Source organism: Papio anubis, chromosome 2, assembly GCF_008728515.1.
Source record: "Papio anubis isolate 15944 chromosome 2, Panubis1.0, whole genome shotgun sequence".
Lineage (NCBI taxonomy): Eukaryota > Metazoa > Chordata > Mammalia > Primates > Cercopithecidae > Papio > Papio anubis.
Genome location: NC_044977.1, coordinates 179,017,464 through 179,031,773, shown reverse-complemented (window position 1 = coordinate 179,031,773; position 14,310 = coordinate 179,017,464). Strand labels below are relative to the sequence as shown.

Here is a 14,310-nt window from a genome sequence, read left to right as displayed (position 1 = left end):
GGAGAGAGTAGGATGGTTTCCCACACCAACCTGAGCAGCAGGAAGCAGAAAAAGCCCTCGATAGCTCCAGTAAGTCTTCTGAGGCCACGGAGAAGAGCAAGAGAGAATGGAGCATTTCCCATGTCCCAAAAGGAGTGCCACGGGATCTGAGTGAGACATGGCCTGGTATGTGGGAATGGATCAACTTAGCAGGTGACTTCATGGATGGATGGTTGAGACCCAGACAGGATGCAGTTACAGGCAGGAGCTGACATCAGCAAATCACAAAGACCAGAGTCACACTCGCAAAATTGCAACACCAGATGTTACTGAGGAAAGGGGGGATGGGTGCAATGCTGAATTGGCTGAGATTAAGCCCCTGCCTTCTGGGGGGAAATGAGGTCTGAAAATAAAAATGAAGTTCAGTTCTAGAAGGAAGTTTACCGTTGACAACCATGTTTCTCTCTCCTAACACCCTTGGTCAGGAGCCACCTCCCTGGTGTCAGCAAATGTTTTACAATCTTTTGTTCTTTCTTAGTGGGTGTTACTTTATTCTCCTCCAGATAGATCGGCATATTTATTTAAAAGTGTTTTCCACACTATCCTGTTATGGTGATTTCATCTCAAGTGAGCTGCTGTTTGGATTGTTGATCTCGTTCATTGTTTTAGAATTATATTTCTTCCTTAGGCTATGGAACTGTGGTGTGCACACTCATTTTAAATGGGAGATTTTCTATTTGTTTGTAAATATTTGTTGCTCTTTCTTTCATAGTCTCTCTCTCTCTTTCCCTCTTTCTCTCCTTTTCTACTAATCCATCTTTGTGTAGGAATTTTGAAGTTGCCCCTGTACTGGATATTGTTGATGTCCTACCAAAAAAACCTATAGCTGCTTGTACATGACTACCCTACCTGCTGTAAGGGTTGGTTGCTCCCTTCCCCAGAGAACTACTCTTTGTTTAATGGGAAGATGCCTCACTGACATATGAATAAAAAAGGCCAGACCCAGCCAGAGGCGGTATCTCACGCCCCTGTAATCCCAGCACTTTGGGGGGTCAAGGTGGGAGGATCATTTGAGCCCAGGAGTTTAAAACCAGCCTGGGCAACATAGTGAGACCCTATCTCTGCAAATTAAAATTTAAAAATTAGTTGGGCATGGTGGTATATGGCTGTAGTCCCAGCTACTCAGGAAGCTGAGGTGGGAGGATCACTTGAGCTTGGGAGGTTGAGGCTGCAGTGAGCCATGATCATGCCACTGCACTCCAGCCTGAGTGACAGAGTGAGACCCTGTCTTAAAAATAAAAATAAAGAGGTGACACACTGCCTCAAAGTGGAATTCATTGTGTCATGTAATTCTTGCTCCAAAACCTCCATGAGATCAGACTGAGGCTAGACTCCAGCAGGGTACTTGTGATGGTTAATTTAATGTGCCAACTTGACTAGGTTACAGGGTGCCCAGACATTTGGTCAAACAGTATTCTGGGTGTGTCTGTGTGGGTGTATCTGTATGGCACTAACATTTGAATCAGTAAATTGAGTGAAGCAGATCGCCCACCCTAATGTGGGTGGGTCTCATCCAATTAATTGAGGGTCTGAATAGACACTTTCATGAGTAAGAGGGGCCTCCTCTTGCCTGACTGACTTGAGCTGGGACATCAGTCTTTTCCTGCCTTCAGACTCTTAGTGGAAACATCAACTCTTCCTGGGTCTCAAGATGGCCAGGTTTTGGACTTACACCATAGGCTTTCCTGGTTCTTAGGCCTTTGGACTGAGGCTGGAACCACATCCTCAGTTCTCCTGGATCTCCAGCTTGGCAACTGCAGGCTTTGGGACATTTCAGATTCCATAATCATGTGAGCAAATTTTTAATGATATTTATAAATTTACAGATATAGATAGATAATATAGACACAGATATAGATACGGATATAGATACACATAGATCGATGATATAGATATAGATATGGATGTAGATATATATCCTATATTCTGATTCTCTGGAGAACCCTAATACAGAGCACATTCTTACTTAGCTTCTTCCCTTTCCTGGTCTTATTTCTTTCCCTCCCTCCCCCTCTCCAGGAAGCACCCCCCATAAATTACTTGCATTAGAATCCCCGCCTCAGGATCTGCTTCTCAGGAACCCAGTCGAAGACTCCTTCCAGTTAACAGCCTAGAGTTGCAATCCAAAATCAGGTCTTCTGTTGGTGGTTTGAATCTCGCATCCTGTAAGGGTCTGGGCATACCACAGTTCTAGTTGCTGAGCAGTGAGCTCAGGGGTTGCTTCAAATCTTAGTCATGAGTTTGTGTTTATCCTCCAGCCTAACAAGCCTACAGCTGCCAACCAGCAGTTTCTTTGTCTCCTTGCAGTTGAGGAATAGCTCTGCCTTGCCCTAACCTCTGACTGCAGCCCCCCTCTCCATATTAGATGAAGCAGAGTTACCCTACAGGATCTGAGCTCCTGGCAGCTGCTACCTGCTTCGGGTGCCAAGACCCAGAGGACTTACAATCTCAGCTTTGCTCAACACTTTGCTTCTATTCCCTAGTTTTTGACCTCAAAGATGTTTAATCCTATTTGTTTGTTTGTTTGTTTAAAATAGTGTTTATTTTTTATTGGTGTATAATTTACATGCCATAAAACATGTAGACCTTTAAGTGTGTGGTACAATGAGTTTTGATAAATTTATATTAGGTTGGTGCAAACATAATTGTGGTTTTGGTCGTTGAAAGTAATGGCCAAAACCGCAGTTAGGACAGGCATGGTGGCTTATGCCTGTAATCCCAGCACTTTGGGAGGCTGAGGCGGGCGGATCACTTGAGGTTGGGAGTTCGAGACCAGCCTGGTCTCGAACGTGGTAAAACCCCATCTCCACTAAAAAATACAAAAATTAACTGGACATGGTGGCATGCACCTGTTATCCTAGCTACTGGGGAGGCTGAGGCATGAGAGTCACTTGAACCCAAGAGGTGGAGGTTGCAGTGAGCCATAGATTGCTCCACTATACACCAGCCTGGGCAACAAAGTAAGACTCCATCTCAAAAAAAAAATGCAATTATGTTTACACCAACCAAATATATATACACACACACACAGGTCACCCACATCCAAAAGATAGAGAATTTCCATCATCCAAAGTGTTCCCTTGCACTCCATTGTAGCGGGATTTTAAGGAATCAGAGAGACCGATGGGGTTCAGGAGGATATTTATTAATTATTTATGTGCACCGGCCCAGTCGGATTAACATCCAAAGGACTGAGCCCCGAACAAAGGGTTAAGTTACCTTTTAAGCATTTCTTGGGTGAGGGGAGATCTGTGCAGGGGGAAGCATACTACAGAAGCGAGAAACAAAGACAGTTATTCAGTTGAGACATACATTACATCATTTCTTACGTTTCAAGGAAAAACATGTTTTGCGACTTGAGTTTATCTGTCTAGTGACCTTGCAGCTGCACAACTAGGGAAACAGGGTCTTCACAATGCCTGGGAAGGGAGGAGAGATAAAGCTTGCTAGCCACAGAAAAACAGGCAGTTTTTAAATAAGGACTCCAGCGCTTTCTCTTTCACAGGTGGAGTTGGGTTTTCTCACATACAACTGAGTTTCTGCTTACACACTCTTCAATTTCTCTTAATTCCTGTTCCATTCCTCCCTGTGGTGCTTTTTTATAACAGAGGTGTTAACAGAAAGCACCACTATTTGCCACCTCCTCGTGGAGCTGAGCTGCTTCTTCTACCGGCAGCGGCTGATATTTGGTTAATGTCATCAACTGCGCGGTAATGTGTCAGACTACTGTTGCCTCCATAGTTGACTGAATACTACCAATAAACAGGGGTAAAAGGCAAGGGAGGATGAGGCAGATGCCAAGAATAAGCAAGAACCCACTAATGATGGCTTTGAATCCTCCAAAGGCTGAGAACCATCCTTCAAACAAGGAATCTGGGGACCACCCGGACCAAGTCTGAACTGGAACATAGGCTAACTTGAGCATTCTAACTGTGATTTCCATGACAGCTCGGCCATTATCATTGATTTCTAGGCAACAGTTGGTTAAATTAAATTTTCCACATACTCCTCCTTTCGAGGCTAACAGGTAATCTGAAGCCAGCCTATTTTGTATATAGCATTTCTCATTTGTGTTGCTTGGATTGCCAATAAATCTAGTGCCTTTGATGTTTCATTGGTTATGATTTCAAGGACTGCCTGCAACCTTATGATGCAGTTGAACATATAAATGGGGGTATGGTACCCCCATGACCTGTCTTGCACCCAGGTAGCTGGCCCATAGTATTTAATGATTCTTTCAGGAGGCCATTCGTTATCTTTCCAGTTTCCTATGTCCATATTCTTTTTGATAGTTGTGTCTATTTTTGTGATTATGCTTCTTCTAGTTTTTATTTTTTTAATCATAAACTGGATATCTTAAGAGTTCCTCTTGGAACAGGCGGTGGCTCAAGCCTGTAATCCCAGCACTTTGGGAAGAAGCGAGGCAATTGGATCCGCGAGGTCGGAATCCCGGAGACCATCCTGGCTAACACGGTGAAACCCCATCTCTACTAAAAATACAAAAACTAGCCAGGCGGGGTGGGGCACCTGTAGTCCAGCTACTCGGGGAGGCTGAGGCAGGAGAATGTGAAGCCGGAAGGAGGTGGAGCTTGCAGTGAGCTGAGAGATCGGCCACTGCACCCCAGCCTGGGCTGACAGAGCAAAGACTCGATCTCAAAAAAAAAAAAAATAAAGTTCCTCTTGCTTTAGAGAATTAGAAGAAAGGATGAAAGCTTGATTGCTTTTAACACACATGCTCCTCTCCATTTAGCCAGCAGTTGCCGATATGCCCGTGCTCCACAGATCCAATATAGGCCAGAGGGTGCCTTTCAAGAAGCTGGAGCCTCTAGCTGATGCCCAGAGTGGCTTAGAGTAGAGAACCAAGAGAAAGGTTGGGATCTGGTAAGTAGGAGCCATTCTGGGTGTGTCTCCATAGAGTTTTGTTTTTAGTCTCATCATCATGCTGTGCCTTAGGCAGGTTGTTTCTCCTACTGCCTCTGTGAAAGCCTTTCCCCATCGGGCGATACAGTACTTTCCAATTATGGAGGCTTTTAACAACCAAACACGGGCTGAGGCTGTTGATTTACTGGCAGGGTTAGGCGAAGTGAAGTTATCTTGTGGCATTAATTCCTTTGCCTCCCATGGCCGCATTAATTCCTTTGCCTCCCATGGCCACTGGTCACCCATATTAGTTTCTCCATATACATAACATGAGGAAATTCCTAAGCTGCCAGCTATGTTTTCAGCTAGCTGAGCAAATAAGTTTTTGGTTGATGGAGGAAGCTTGGGCACTGGCTGATTAAAATGCTTATAGAATGACTTATGGACCCAGAATGGCGGGGTTGGATGCATTTGAGTCCTTCTAGTCTTTTTGACAATTAGTAGTGGAACTCCAAGGCCTGCTCCTTTATCAGCTCGTAATAGTGCTGTCTGTCCTATAGACCAAAAAGGTAGCTCTGGCTTTAAGATCGTAAAATTTAAAGGATTGCATGTCCTTGTCTTACAATCTGGTTTGGTTGACCTACTATTTAGTAGAGCAGTCCTTCCTGAATATAAATGTTGGAGCTGTGTTAGCGTAGACCACTGAATGTTACAGTCTGGGCATCTGATTTGTGGTTCTCCACACAGATGTTTAGGACTGTTGCTGCTAAGCCTTTCTTGTGTCAAACCATTGCAGACTGCTTCTGGTTTTTTTATGATTATGAACATACATGACATGGCAGGTATCAAAGTATAAGGAAATAGGCTCTTTATAGGAGGGAGGGGCTTCTTTGGTTTGAGCTATAAGCTTTCTTTCTTTTTCTCCCTCTGATTTAATATGTACCTCAAACCAGAATTCATAGGGTAAGAGCTTAGAGTCATAACATACACATAGCTGATTATTTCCTGGGTCACAGCCTGAGTAGGTGGTCTGGTTGTATGTGCAGGTTCTTAACTTGGTTCCTGTACATTCATAGTAGGTATGGTACAGTAGAGTTTTAACTATGGTATTCCTCCTTACCCAGGTAGTGTGTACACAGTGTGGGCATCCTTCTAGAGATTTCTCCCCTTTTAGTATAAGCAGAAATGGGCCGGGCGCGGTGGCTCACGCTTGTAATCCCGGCACTTTGGGAGGCCGAGGTGGGAGGATCATGAGGTCAGGAGATCAAGACCATCCTGGCTAACACGGTGAAATCCCATCTCTACTAAAAATACAAAAAATTAGCCGGTTGTGGTGGCAGGGGCCTGTAGTCCCAGCTATACTCGGGAGGCTGACGCAGGAGAATGGTGTGAACCCGAGAGGCGGAGCTTGCAGTGAGCCGAGATCGCGCCACAGCACTCTAGCCTGGGCGACAGAGCGAGACTCTGCCTCAAAAAAAAAAAAAAAGTATAGGCAGAAATGGTAACAACATTAGTGTATGTAATAGAAACATGCTTACACTACACATGGGCACAGCAAACCTTCTTCCGGGCATAGACATCTGCAGCATTTGCAGTAATAACATAACAACAGAACAATCAGTATTGACAGAATTATAGCTAGGCTTATAAACTGTATATCTGGAGAGGGTTCTTTTAGCTTTGGCTGTGCATAGACTAGTCAGGTTCCTGGATGTGACTAGAGCAGAGCTTGCAGGATCCTCAAGCTTCAGCCGTGCATAGACTGACCAGCTTCCGGTGTGGCCAGAGCAGGGCAGTTGTCCTTCTTACTGGTGGTTAGGTTTCGCCGTAGGACTATTCGGGTGGGGCGATTTGGGTCTTGTTGGCCAATCCACTGGTCATCGTCAGGAGTCACTGCTGCTGCTGGTTTCAGCCAGCTATGGTGAATCCAAGGTGTGACACCTGCAACTTTAACAGCAGTGGGAGTAGACATGATCACAATGTGGGGCCTGTCCTATATGGGTCCTAGAGTGGTTGGATTCTGTTTTTCAACCTAAACAAAGTCCCAAAGTTTGAAAGGGTGTATGGGTCTGTTAGACTTACAGGCATTCTTTTCCACACCTTAGCCATGCATCTTTTGCGTGGCCATACTTAAAGCCTGCATTTGCCTTTTTAAAGTTAGTTTTTCTAGTTTACAGAGATTACCTTTAACCTGACTTATCATGGGGGGTGGCCGCTGAACGAAATCTCATAGGGCGAATACCCAGTTTGTTAGGTGGGCGTGCACCTGACTCGGAGGAGGACCATGGGCAAGACCTTGATCCCACCATGAGTTTCTTGACAAAATTTCTTCAGCATCTGTTTGAGTGTTCGGTTCATGCACTCCACTTTACCTGAGATCTGCAGCCTGTAGGCTCTATGTAATTTCTACTTTATTTTTAATAGTCGAGCTAAGTCCTGAACTGTTTCAGCCACAAATGTTGGTTCATTGTCTGATCTTAGAGTTAGAGGCTGTCCAAATCTGGGAATAATGTCTCTTAACACCTTGGTCCACCTCTAGTGCCTTCTCTGTCAAGGTGTAGAAGGCCTCGACCTATCCTGAAAAGGTGCAAATGAACACCAACATGTACTGATAGCCTCCCTCTCAGGGCAATCTGGTGAAGTCCATAAGCAGTTTTTCACAGTGCATGGCTCCTGTTTCCTGAACTCCCGGGAGCCAAGTAGGCCCTTTTTGTGGATTGTTCTGAGTGCAAGTTAAACACTGTTTGTTTACAAATGGCTCAAGTAATAGCAGTGAGTCGTGGCACATAGAAATGATGCCTTTAATAATGTCTTTAGTGCTGTTTTTCCCATGTGAGTTCCTTGGTGGAACTCTTTTACAAATCTGGGGACCACTATTTCAGGTATGGCTAGCCTCCCATTGGAGAATTTTTACCATCCTCCTTCAATGTAGTTCTTATTTTCCTGGGCAAGCCAAGCCTTCTCATTTGGAGTGTAGCTTGGGATCTCCAGGAGGGGAATCTCCAGGAGGAGAGGCATAGCTAAGGCTTCTTCTTTAGAAGGTGGAGTTGTCATTGCAGCCTGCTTTGCCTCTTTGTCTGCCCTTCTATTTTCTTTAGCCTTTAGTGTTCTTGCTTTTTTTGGTGCCCCTTGCAGTGCATCACTGCCACGTCTTTTGGGCCAGGCGCGGTGGCTCAAGCCTGTAATCCCAGCACTTTGGGAGGCCGAGACGGGCGGATCACGAGGTCAGGAGATCGAGACCATCCTGGCTAACACGGTGAAACCCCGTCTCTACTAACAAATACAGAAAACTAGCTGGGCGAAGTGGCGGGCGCCTGTAGTCCCAGCTACTTGGGAGGCTGAGGCAGGAGAATGGTGTGAACCCGGGAGGCGGAGCTTGCAGTGAACTGAGATCCGGCCACTGCACTCCAGCCTGGGCGACAGAGCGAGACTCTGTCTCAAAAAAACAAACAAAAAAAATAAGTAACCTCATGAACATACAAAGTGGCAGAAGCATATTTGGAATCTGTGTGAATATTTGTTTTTTTGGCCTTTGGCTAGCCAGAGAGCTCTTGTCAGAGCTATTAGCTCTGCTTTCTAAGCAGAAGTTTCTGTAGGCAAAGACTGCACTGCTATACTGAGTCCAAAGTTACCAGTGCATACCCAGTTCAACGGACTCCCTTTAGTATGAAACTGCTTCCATCAGTAAAATAGTCAATGTCCAGGTCCCCAAGGGGCCAATCTGTCAAATGGCTTGAGAACACTTTATCTACCACATCCACACAGCAATGAAGGGGGCCTCCTGAGACTGACTCAGTGAGGAACTAAGTAGCCGGGTTTAGGCTATTCACAGTTTTTAAAGTCAGTTTATTAGCTTCCTGTGCCAGTAGGGCAGTGTCAGCTAGTGCTTTAAAACCAGGAGGCCATCCAGGTGCCATAGAATCTAATTGCCTGGATAAGTATGTCACTGGGTGATGCCGTGACCTTATGGCTTGAGTTAGAACCTCTTTGGCCTCCCTTTCGTTTGTGGACATACAAGAAGAAAAGCTTAGTTAGTTAGATCTGGCAGTCCTAAAGCTGGGGCCTGAGTCAAGGCTTCTTTGATTTCTTTAAAAGCCTTCTCCTGGTTGGCCTCCTAGAGGAGGGGCTCCTTCTTTCCTCTTCTTTGTGGCTTTGTGTAATGGCTTAGCCATGAGCAACAAATTTGGGATCTAAATGCAGCAGAACCTTGCTGCCCTTAGGAACTCTCTTATTTGACGCCAGGTGGTTGGAGTAGGAAGTGCACAAACAGCCTGCTTTTGTTCATTACTAAGCCATCTTTTCTCTTGGCTTATATAAAAGCTTAAATGTTGGACACTTTTAGAGCAGATTTGAGCTTTTTTTCTTGACACTTTATACCCTGCCTTCCACAGCAGGTGCAGGGGGTCTTGGGTTTCTCCTGGGTGCAGTAGCCCTTGGCCAGTGTTTTTTTCATACCATGGCCTTGACCATTCTCCTTATTCTTTTGACATTTATTCTTCCAATGTCCTTTCCTTTTGCACTATGCACATTAATCTGTCTCTAGACTCGGCCAGCTTTTAAACTCCTGTCCAGACTAGCCTTTTCCATGACTGCGTTCACGCCCATGTCCATGCCTCCTTGCAAAGCCAGCTTCTCTTCCCGTAAGGGCTGCTGCTAGTAAATTAGCCTTTCTTTTTTTTTTCTTTTTTGAGACGGAGTCTCGCTCTGTCACCCAGGCTGGAGTGCAGTGACGTGATCTCGGCTCACTGCAAGCTCTGCCTCCTGGGTTCAGGCCATTCTCCTGCCTCAGCCTCCCGAGTAGCTGGGACTACAGACGCCCGCCACCACACCTGGCTAATTTTTTGTATTTTTAGTAAAGACAGAGTTTCACTGTGTTAGCCAGGATGGTCTCAATCTTCTGACCTCGTGATCCGCCCGCCTCGGCCTCCCAAAGTGCTGGGATTACAGGCGTGAGCCACCACGCCCGGCCTAAATTAGCCTTTCTTAAGTTTCCGATCAGCCTCCTTCTTTGCCTCCTGATCTCAGTTAATGTACACCTTGGTAGCCACTTTCACTTTGTTAGTGGGGACACGAGGTTCACCCAAATTGGAAAGCCACTCCTGCCGCGGCTGGGGGCGTTGGATTAGTGGTCATTCCCCAGGAGGTGATAAAGTTCCCCGTTGTCCTTATGGGACGGGCTTCCCTGCCTTGGGCCCTTGCTCCTTACCGTGGTTCCCAAAGTGCTGGTATTGTCCTGCAGCCCCATCCCCGGTTCCATTGCGCTACCAGGCAGGGTGCTGGGACACAGGGAGAGCTTGTTTCCATCCAGGTGAAGCTCCCCCATGGCACACCTTGGATGCCAGGTCTTCACCGGCCCTGGGGCTCTAGTCCCACAGACAAAGGAGACAGTAAATCTGTTGTCTCCAATCATGGGTGAGTTCCCAGAAATATAACAGGATTTTAAGGAATCAGAGAGACCGATGGGGTTCAGAGGATATTTATTAATTATTTAGGTGCACCGGCCCAGTTGGATTAACATCCAAAGGACTGAGCCCCAAACAAAAGGTAACTTAAAAGTTACCTTTTAAGCAGTTTGTGGGTAGGGGAAGATATATAATTCACATACCAACTTGAACCTCCACCTCCCGGGTTCAAGCAATTCTCCTGCCTCAGCCTCCCAAGTAGCTGGGATTATAGGCGCACACCACCATGCTCAGATAATTTTTGTATTTTTAGTAGAGATGAGGTTTCGCCATGTTGGCCAGGCTGGTCTCTAACTCCTGATCTCAGGTGATCTGCCTGCCTTGGCGTCCCAAAGTAGATACAATTGTTTTTTGTATATTGATCTTGTATTCTGCAACCTGCTGAACTCATTTATAAAACTCACTAATAGTTTTATAGTGGATTTCTTAGAATTTTCTACATATAAGATCACATCATCTACAAAAAGAGATAATTTTACTTCTTCCTTTTCAATCTAGATCCCTTTTATTTCTTTTTCTTGGTGATTTTTTCCTGATGAGAACTTCCAATACAATATGAATAGAAATGGAAGAGCAGACATCCTAGTCTTGTTACTGATCCTGGGGAGAAAGCAGTCCGTCTTGCACCATTAAGTATTGTATTAGTTCATGCTCATGCTGCTAATAAGGACATACCAGAGACTGGGTAATTTATAAAGGAGAGAAGTCTAATGGACTCACAGTTCCACATGGCTGGGGAGGCCATCATGGCAGAAGGCAAGGAAGAGGAAAGGCACATCTTACATGGCAGCAGGCAACAGAGCATATGCAGAGGAACTGTCCTTTATAAAACCATGAGATCTTGCAAGACTTATTCACTATCATGAGAACAGCATGGGAAAATCCACCACCATGATTCAATTACCTCCCACCAGGTCCCTCCCAAGACACATGGAGATTATGGGAGCTACAATTCAAGATGAGATTTGGGTGGGAACACAGCCAAACCATATCATTCTGCCCCAGCCCCTTCCAAATCTCATGTTCTTCCATTTCAAAGCCAATCATGCCTTTTCAACAGTCCCCTAAAGTCTTAACTCATTCCAGCATTAATGCAAAAGTCCAAGTCCAAAGTCTCATCTGAAGCAAGGCAACTCCCTTCTTACCTATGAGCCTGTAAAATCAAAAGTAAGTTAGTTACTTCCTAGATACAATGGGGGTACAGGCATTGGGTAAATACGGCTGTTCCAAATGGGAGAAATTGGCCAAAACAAAGGGGCTACAGGCTCCATGCAAGTCCAAAACCCAACAGGGCAGTCATTAAACCTTAAAGTTCCAAAGTGATCTCCTTTAACTCCATGTCTCACATCCAGGTCATGGTGACACCAGAGGTGGGCTCCTACAGCCTTGGGAAGCTCTGCCCCTGTGGTTTTGCAGGGTATAGCCCCCTCCCAGCTGGTTTAACAGACTGGCATTGAGAGTCTGCAGCTTTTTCAGATACACAGTGCAAGCTGTTGGTGGATCTACCATTCTAGGGTCTGGAGGACGGTGGCCCTCTTCTCACAGCTCCACTAGGCAATACACCAATGGGGACTTTGTGTGGGGACTTCAACCCCACATTCCCTTCTGCACTGCAGAGATTCTCCATGAGGGCCCCACCACTGCAGCAAACTTCTGCCTGGACATCCCAGAGTTTCCATACATCCTCTGAAATCTAGGCAAGGTTCCCAAACCTCAATTCTTGATTTCTGTGCACCTGCAGTCTCAACACAACATGGAAGCTGCCAAGGATTGGGGCTTGCACTCTCTGAAGCCACAGCCTGAGCTATACCTTGGCCCCTTTTAGCCATGGTTGGAGTGGCTGGGATGCAGGGCACCAAGTCCCTAAGCTGTCACTGCAGGGGGGCCCTGGACCTGGCCCAGGAAACCATTTTTGCCTCCTAGGCCTCCAGACCTGTAATGACCAGGGCTGACAGAAAGGACTCTGATATCCCCTGAAGATATTTTCCACATTATCTTAGTGAATAACATTCAGCTTCCTGTTACTTAGCAAATTTCTGCAGTAGACCTGGATTTCTTCCCAGAAAATTTTTTTTCTTTTCTATTACATCATCAGTCTGCAAATTTTCCAAATTTTTATTCTCTGCTTCCTCTTGAACACTTTACCACTCAGAAATTTCTTCCACCAGATACCCTAAATCATCTCTCTCAAGTTCAATATTCCATAGATCTCTAGGCCAGGAGCAAAATGCCACCAGTCTCTTTGCTAAAGTATAACAAGAGTCACTTTTGCTCCAGTCCCCAAGAACTTCCTCATTTCCATCTGAGACCACCTAAATCTGGGCTTTATCGCCCATATCACTATCAGCATTTTGGTCTAAGCCATTCAACAAGTCTCCAGGAAGTTCCAAACTTTCCCACATCTTTCTGTCTTCTTCTGAGCCCTCCAAACTGGTCCAACCTCTGCCTGTTACCCAGTTCCAAAGTCGCTTCCACATTTTCAGGTGTTTTTACAGCAGTGCTCCACTACCTGGTGCCAATTTACTGTATTAGTCTGTTCTCATGCTGCTAATAAGGATATATCTGAGACTAGGTAATTTATACAGGAAAGAGGTTTCACAGACTCAGAGTTCCACATGGCTGGAGAGGCCTCACAATCATGGTGGAAGGTGAAAAAGGAGCAAAGGCACATCTTACATGACAGCAGGCAAGACAGTGTGTATGGGGAACTGCCCTTTATAAAACCATCAGATCTCATAAGACTTATTCACTATCACAAGAACTGCGTGGGAAAAACCTAACCTCATGATTCAAATTACCTCCCACTGGGTCCCTCCCATGACACGTGGGGATTGTGGGAGCTACAATTCAAGATGAGATTTGGGTGGGGACACAGCAAAATCATATCAAGTATGATGTTACCAACATTCTTGAATGAGTCATTTTATGGACCAAAGTTTTCATTTCTCTTGGATCAATACCTAGGTATAGAATTATTGGATCATAAAATAGGTATATATTCAACTTTACACAGAGTTGTCTAACAGTTTTTCAAAGTGGCATTTGTACCCAGACATCAATCAGGCTTCTGTTGTTGTATATTGTCTATCACATTTCAATTAGTTTTAGAAAACAGGAAGATCCCCAAACTGTGAACTTTTTACTGCACCTTAATTGGAAGTCTTTCTAGTAATAGAATGAACAGATCTGTAACCCTCAAGAAGTTCTTAAGGACTCAGATTAGAAACAACTCTTGTATTTACAACTCAAATTCATTCCCTCATATATTTACCCTCTGTCCACTGCACGAACTCCCTCAAATTCTTCCCTGGTCATTCCATGAAGAGGAGCCCAACTAGATCACACAATGCTCCATGTGAACCATCGTTCACTTTATTTGCGTCTGACATTTTTCTAGTGACATCAAAACAATTAGGAGGAATCTCCCTAACCAAGGTAACCATGGAGAGGTGGTTGTACAGTCTAGTCTCGACGCAGATCTTTTTCCTGCCTGCTGCCCTCCCAATGATCGTCTGTTTATATCAAGTAAGATCAAAAGAATTCAAACATTCTGCAGGCTTCAGCATGCTATCTGGTACCTATCTCATACCACAAACTCAGCTATCCATCCTCAGGACTGATGTCAGCATCTTCTTCAAAGCACTGCACATCTCTGTGGGCAGGTGTTATATCAGGATGACATCCACATGCTCAAGTCACCTGGGAGCCCTATATTCTAGAATATCTCTGTGTGGTTTATTTTAGTCAGTTCTCCATCATCATAAAGTTCTCCTTTTTTTCCTAAAATGGAAATATTGCTACTGCTTTGGCAGATTATGAAAGTAATGCATGTTTGCTTAAAGAATTAAAGAAGCCTAGAACATACAAAGCATAATTTTTTCCTCTATAAAATGGCTAACTGTTTGGGATTTATACTTCCGGGTTTTCAAAATGCACTTAAGATATTATG

The 14,310-nt window shown here is 44.9% G+C and overlaps 1 long non-coding RNA gene across 1 annotated transcript in view; it reads left to right on the top strand.

The window, feature by feature from the left end:
- Positions 1-14,310, top strand: part of LOC103882440 — a 39,452-nt gene that overhangs the window by 14,025 nt on the left and 11,117 nt on the right. The window contains exon 2 of the long non-coding RNA XR_644263.4: positions 4,790-4,920. This is a non-coding gene — a long non-coding RNA (uncharacterized LOC103882440). The remainder of the gene's footprint in view (positions 1-4,789; positions 4,921-14,310) is intronic.